Here is an 8058-nt window from a genome sequence, read left to right as displayed (position 1 = left end):
TTAATATTATAATTATTTATTTAATTATTTATAAATTATTTATAGAATATTGGACTGAATTTAATTTTAGTTTAGTTTAATTTAGAGATTAATCATGTCGAAATGAAAATTTGGAAAAATTAGAAATTTCATTTTTAAAAGATAATCGAATTATTAATATTCCATAATAGTTTGTGATAAGTAATAAAAGCAAACTATAATGTGAATTTCTTATTTAATATATATATATATTATAGACATAATACAGATCTAGTTTAATATAATTCACTTCAATTTTCAAAAATATATAATAATAAACAAGCAATTCAATTTTATGTTTAAAGTAACAAAATTACTTATGAGGAATATTCTAAATTTCTTTTAAAAACATTCGTATGTAATATTTTTGGGGTCAAATAATGAAAGACTCCAAAATACTGCAAAGAAAAACGTAAAATAGAAATCCAGTTAGAAATAAACACTTCAAAACTAATATTATTTATCCCGATTATTTTTAAGCGATTGCAAATTCCAAATTGGCAGATTCGAATAATAAAAAATCACAAAATGTCACGAAGGAAAATATGAAATAAAAATGCAAAGTCAAAAATCGAATTCAATAAAAATATTTCAAAATTAATATGTAATCTCCATTATTTTCAAGAGATTTCAAATTACAAATTTGCAGGGTCAGATGATAAAATATTCTAAAATACTAAACAAACAAATACGGAATGAAAATCTAAAACCAAAAATCAAATTAAATCAAAATATTTCGAAATTCGTATTACTTACCTCGTTTATTTCCGAGCGATTTCAAATTGCGCGAGAAATCGTATTTGAATGTTTTATAATCGCTAAATCAATGACAGACGGGTCGTTTTAGAGGGCTTAGTGAAAAGGAAACGTTGAATCGTACCTAGTGCCGACTTTCGTAACTGGTGTACCGAGGCGAAATCGTGCTATCGAGATGCATAATAATTCACACCATTGTCTCGAGACAATGTTTATTGTTTTAGATACGCAACTTCACTACATATTTCATCTCAAAAAGGGGGGAAAGAAAAACGGAAGGAACAGACAAAAATGTATTCGACGTTGAATGATTTACACATGCAAATAAATGGAGATTATTGCATATAAAGATCGTTGAGGAACGATATGATAAATCGTATTTTTTGGTTTTAGTATAGGAGGAATTTTAGAATTTAGTTCGTTTTTTCGATCAATCTCGTATTTTCAAAAATGCCTTCTTATTTGGTTGATGCTAATCTTTCTTTGCTTAAAATAAATTTTTACTGAATACGAGAAATCGGAAAAAAGAGGATTGTTTATTATATAATTTTATTTTAGTAACTAGAGTCCATTTTACGTGAGACACCCGATATTAGTTTGTATAAGTTGATAAAATTTAAATATTATTTTTAATAAAATTGTAATTTTGAAAATTAAATGTTATTTTCTATGAATTAATATTAATATAAAAATTTATGAAATAGACTAAAAATGAATTTAATGAATTTTTATAAGATATAAATTACCATAAATATTATGTTATAATTACAGTACTTTTTAGTTACAGTTCATTTCTTAACTATATGATATTAATATTAATTATGCTATAATTATAGTATAATTTATGTACAGTAATTTTTATAAGATCAATGAAATAAATAAATTTTTATTTATAATCTACAATATAACTCTATATTTGTAAATTTAAATTTAAAGTAACTTTTTATTTTTACGTTTTTAGTTAAAAACTTTACCATTTTTTATTAAGTAATAAATAGAAATAAATGACAACTTTTATCCGTAGCAAAACTGTCTTGTGTGAAAAAAGTTTAGACAATTATTATTTCCTTTTTAAATATAACATTACCTTGCTTTCTTATTATTTTTATTCCTGCTCCTTTTGTTAAAATAAAGGATAAAAAGTGTAAAACAAGGAAAATGACTAATTGAATTCAGCACTGTCACAAATTCTTTCAATTCAGATTTACAATGAATATTGTTCACAATAATTATGATGGCGATGATGATGTTTTAATTATCACATTCAGCCGTTGATTCTATAAAAACTTTCTCCATTTATATAATTTTTCTTTGTAAATGTACTTCTATAGTAATGTCCACATCTATGCAATACTATTGAAAAAACTAAAACTATTATATTATTATGATATATTATAATGATATAATGATGCTATGGAAAAACTACCTTCCTAATTACTTGTGTAATATCAAATTTTATAAATTATTTTTATACCCAAAGTTAAGATAAATATCTTTAAGAATTAGATTTTTCAATCAATATACATTTTTAACAATAAGTGTAATTTTTATTATTTTATTTTATTTTATTCTATAATAAATATACAAAGAAACATACTTCTTTTCCATTTTTAATATTTAATTGTGAACAAAAATTTATAAATAAATCTTCCAACTTTCAACGTTAACAATAAAATTTAAAAAATATTAATATATACCACAAAATTTTGAAAGGTAAAATTATTGAGTTGACAGAAATTAAATAACACCACTGATAAATTTAAATAATCACCCATTTATATCGTAATATCTAGCTATAAATATGTATGTATATTGCAGGTTAAGGATCACAGTGGTGTAACCCAAAGTTTCGAAAATTCAAGTTTAAGCGCGTATTTCAACCCACCATTTTTCAAATTATAAATCGACAAAAATTATTAAAGTCACTGATAAACTACAATTAATAAAAAAATATTTACTAATAATTAAATAATAACAATGATTCCATTATTATACTATATTCGCTATATACTTATTACATATATCACATACAGCGATCCACTGAATACATCCATATATTTCTGACATATCTTTTTAAAATATGCAATTAGATAATTAATGTGACATATTGTTAACCACACATGACGAGAGAAATAAATATCAAAATGAGCTATAAAGAAGCACAATACTGCAACAATTTATACTTCAATATGGTATATCTCAATATAGTATAGAAAATGATAGTTCTTAAAATCTAAAACTTTGTAAACAAATGTATCTCTATAACCCTTGCTTATATCGATACATTTCTTCATGTTTTCACGCATTGTATTTCCACATTTCACATAAATTATTTTCGTATCTTGACACAACTGAAATACGTAAACAATCACTAATCAATGACTCACAATCAGTATTAGCAGTCACTCGACTTTCGGAGAAACCAACTTGCGAAACGTTTAGAACACGTTTCTTCCAAACGGAACATAACCTATATTCGAAAGCTTAACTTTGACACCTATATTCCTCGTTACGTTGATAACCTCGAAATCTAAATCTACTCTTTGGACTCTTGTACGATAAGGGTCGACGAATAATTAATTATCGACGACGATCCTTGAATATACTATCGACCGGTTATCCGCCACCAAGAATGATAAACGAGCGGATCAACGAAGAGAGCTGGTAAACAGCGCTACGGGTTCGACTCAATTGTCGCCGAGAGAAAGGCCGCCATAAGGTCGCGCGAAATTACGAAATATCATAAAGCATTTTCGACCCTTCCATGTTTAAATGTCACCTGTACTTCATTTAGATTAAGTACACGAGTAGCAGATGGTGAACATCCTCTCGCGAGCATCCATGTCCTTGCACGCTTGTGATTTATGCTCTTTAACGGACAGTCCTGACGTGTTACGTTAAATAACGCGGGAAGAACGATAAAATTGAAATTTTTCATCGTGTTCGCTACGTGATCGGATAATCGTCGAGTACACGTCTCTGATTTATTTTCTAATTTCGCTAATTTACAGTTATTGGTGGAGGAAAGTCAATGGTACCACTATTTAGCAACAGTGATGTATTAATGCTGATTTACAATTAGATAGCTTCAGTTTAACGCTTGTAACGTCGAATATGGAAGGAAGTTAAATCTCTTAACTATATTCAAGATGTATTTAATTTTCTATCGAATATTTAAGTGCGTTATAATTTATTAGGGAGTTTAATTTTTTATGGTAATTGTTTGTATGAGAAACCTTGTTCTGTAAATGAAATTGTAAATAAAATTAAAATTAGATATAATAAATATAAAGTTAATGATTTTATCTAAAATAAACAGAATTTTTAGTGGGATATTTGAACGAATTTTAATACATTTTGAAGTTTGATTGTTGAAAAATAAGGAATTGAAAACTAGGGAATAAAATAGGGAATTAATTTTATACACATAAGTATCAGTAGAAAAAGGGTGAATAAAATAGTAAATTAATCAATTAAATAAAAATAAAAGATAACCTAATAGTAAATAAATAAAAGATTGAAAAGGTATAATACTAGAAAAATTAATTAAAAATTAAAAGGATAAGTAAATTAATCAATAAGTTAATAGTAAATACAAGATAAATAGCTATAATAACTGTATAGTAATTTCCTAAACATGAATTTTTTTTTATAAAAATATGAACTTATTGTCAAATAATTATCAGTAACATTGAAATTTGAAAGTTTTAACTTTGATAACTATTTAAATCGTTTATTTTTCAGAGAATCTTTAAGGTATGGTACAGAATTAAAAAGTTGTTGACGCTTAAGGTGTTCAGAGTCTAAATCGAAAACTGATTCGCCCGTCCTTCATCTAAGAATACAAATATACTTTTCAATCACACGTTAAAAGACAGCTATTAGCACCAAATAAAAGAAGGGGGAAAAAAATATGCTTCTGATACTAAAATTGACACATTTTCTGTGGGACATTGAAAGAATATATAGTAGCATCATTGGAAAACTCTGAATTGGATATTATTATTCAACTTATTACTAATAAATTCGCCAATAGAGATGCAAATTTGATTGTTAAAAAAAAATAAAAATATTAAAATCAAGTATAAAAGTATACAAATCACTTTACATAAATTATTTTGAAAAAATCAAGTGCAGCATACTGTCGAAATATTAATATGTTACTTGTTATTATTTATTACATTGTATTAAATTAGTTGTAATTAATTTGATCGAATTTTCTGTTACATATAATATAAATGACACTTGTAATTTAATTATCTATATGAAAGTTTAAACATAAGCTGCCGTATAAATCAAAAGTATGTAATTTTTTATTTCAAAATATTCCTGACCGACATATGGGTCAGTGAACTGTAAACGTGTTAATGATCGTATAAGTATAGTAAAGATATAATTACCAAACCTTGTTATTTCTCATTTGGTACTAATTTAATTCTATACTACTTTGTAAGTTAATATTGGAAATCAAAATTTAATTATATTTAGTGTTACATTTATTATATTGTATTATGCTCATATCACAATCTTTATTTGTATATATTTATATTTATATATGTAATTGACACTACTTTGTCTATTAGTTACTATTAAAAATCAAAATTTAATTATATTTAGTGTTATATTTATCATATTGTATTATGCTCATATCACAATTTTTATTTGTATATATTTATATTTATATATTTAATACTACTTTGTCTATAAGCTAGTATTAAAGATTAAAGTTTAATATCATATATCGATATTTATTATATCTATATTATATCAATATAATTATCGTGTTATTTTGTGTCACACACATATAACATTTCTTATGTGTATATGTTTATATCACGTCCTTTTATGATATTATTGTAATATACAGAGTGTCCCAACTATGATAGTACAACCAGGAAGAGGGTGATTCTACACGCAGAAATTAATTTAAAAAAAGAAATGAATAAATAAAAAAAATGGGAAAGTTGTCAAAAATGAGTCGAAATATATGAAAATAAGACTGATCAAATACAGGGTGTCCCAGAAATGGTAGCACTACCGAGGAGGTTCTAATTCTACATGAAAAAACAAATCGAAAATAAAGAATAAAATTTTTTAATTCATTTCGTTTTCGAGAAAATTGCCTTTGAATATTCACCGAGTGTATATTTCTCCATTACCTATTTTCTTAAAAACAAATTACTTTGTCTAAGTCTTTTTGCGATACGACAGAAGAAATAAAATTTAAGCAACCGATATTCGAAATCGTTTTTCAAATAAATATCTTCTTTATAAATAGCGAAGTTTGTGAGTAGGAATAATGTGAGTAATAAAAAAAAACGAAACATTTGAACCGTTCACTGCACAAATCGATTAACTCCACTTTTTGAAAAATCTTAAATTTAAGTGTCAAAGCACTTGGTATAGTCATAACTTTTTACATTTATAATAACTTTCCCTGATAATTAAGATTAACACCATTAAACGACAAAAATTTTTTGACCACTGAATAATAAATAATTTATTTCAGAGGTCACTTTGATTAACTCCGTACTCTAATGTAAATCGTTGCAATAATGCAACTCAAATGCACTAGCCAGCCATGAATGATAACGGTGAATTTTTTAGTGCCGTCTTATCAGAATTTAAGTAAAATTTAGCAAAATTTAAATTTATTATTTTTTTCACTTGCCAAATCGATTAACTCTTCCAGTAACATGAAAATAACATTACTAACGATTACCTTTTGGCTATTTTTTCTTATAAATTTTATATACCGTTAGGTGAAAGCTACATTTGTATTTATGCATTCTACGATATTTATTTCGATTTAAATTATAAAGGAAATTTTAAAAAACAATATACATTATTTCATTGCATTTCTCCCCTTTTTGTTTTATGGAGTTAATCAATTTGTGCAGTGAACGGCTCATTTATCAATAGACATTGTATTAATAATAATTACAAGTTTACTAGTGTCTTGATAATGTCTGACACTAATTGGAATACAATGGAACACCCAGTGTCTGAATTAATGGGACGACACTGTTACGTCTGTTGAAATTTTATTTCTTACAAAATTGATTTCTTAGGAGACAAAATTTTTGAGGCCATCTTCTATGATCCAAGGTTAACCATTAACATTTTTATTCGAGAACCACGTGTTACAGTATGCTCAGATTATTTAATGCTTTTAACACTGATAAATTACCTTGCCTCTCCTCAATCCAACATAGCTTGGAAAGATATTGCATGATAATATCATGGATCAAAACGAAAAGTTTTCCAAGGTTCACTGAACCATTGACACACTTTTTACTGTCATCCTTTGCCATAACTGTCTACTGGACAAAATATACTTTGGTTATTCAAAAGACATATTTCTAAGAATCAAAAGATAATAATGCATTATAAATTTTTGAATAATTGATGATGATAATAATTAAGTTTTTAGTAATTAACTATTTAAAAATTATAGATATTGATGAATTATAATTTTATTTACAAAAATTGGAAAATATTTTTAATGATTTAAAGACATAATTAGTGTGAAATATAATACAGCCATTTGAAAAAATTTTTCATATATTTGCAATATTTATATTTATATTTTTGGGCTTTTATTTTACTTGTTTGTTACATTACTATTTTATTTTAGTAATTTACTATTATATTAGATTGAAATGATTTGTTAATAGCAATAATTAATGTATAGGTTTTGTATCAATATAAGAAACTGTAATTAATTATAATTTTCCTTTTGAACATTAACTTCTTTTTAATTCTAATTCTAATAGTGGATCGTTTGAATTATTTTTTAATAATATAAAAAAATAAATGTTTATATGACATTGTTTTGTATGATTCTTTCTAATAAATCGTTTGCGAGTCTTATTTTTCACCTTATTTTTAACTCTTGAATCCATTACCAAAATTTCAAACACTTAGTATACAAATATATGTATATAATATATTTAAAACGAGAATGCAGATAAATTAGCAAATTATACAATTCCTTTTAATAATTAAGCAATCAGACTTTTATCACTGTCATTAAATTATCTAAAAAACGAAAACGGGTCAATCAACACTTTCGGTTTGAATCTCTTTCAAAATTGAACATTAATTAATATTCGAAATATTTTTGATTATTTATTTCTCCTATATTAAATGCAATTCATACGTAACTTTTCGGAATTTTATTTAAATTTATTAATATGTATAGTTGCACAATATTTGTCATCTTTATATAAATGTTTTACAAATATAATTCATTTTAATAATTATAATTATATCAATTATAAT

Source organism: Eufriesea mexicana, unplaced genomic scaffold (assembly GCF_001483705.2).
Source record: "Eufriesea mexicana isolate 0111107269 unplaced genomic scaffold, ASM148370v2 scaffold2913, whole genome shotgun sequence".
Taxonomy (NCBI): Eukaryota; Metazoa; Arthropoda; class Insecta; order Hymenoptera; family Apidae; genus Eufriesea; species Eufriesea mexicana.
The sequence above is the reverse complement of the archived record's forward strand: the minus strand, read 5'-3'. Positions refer to the sequence as shown.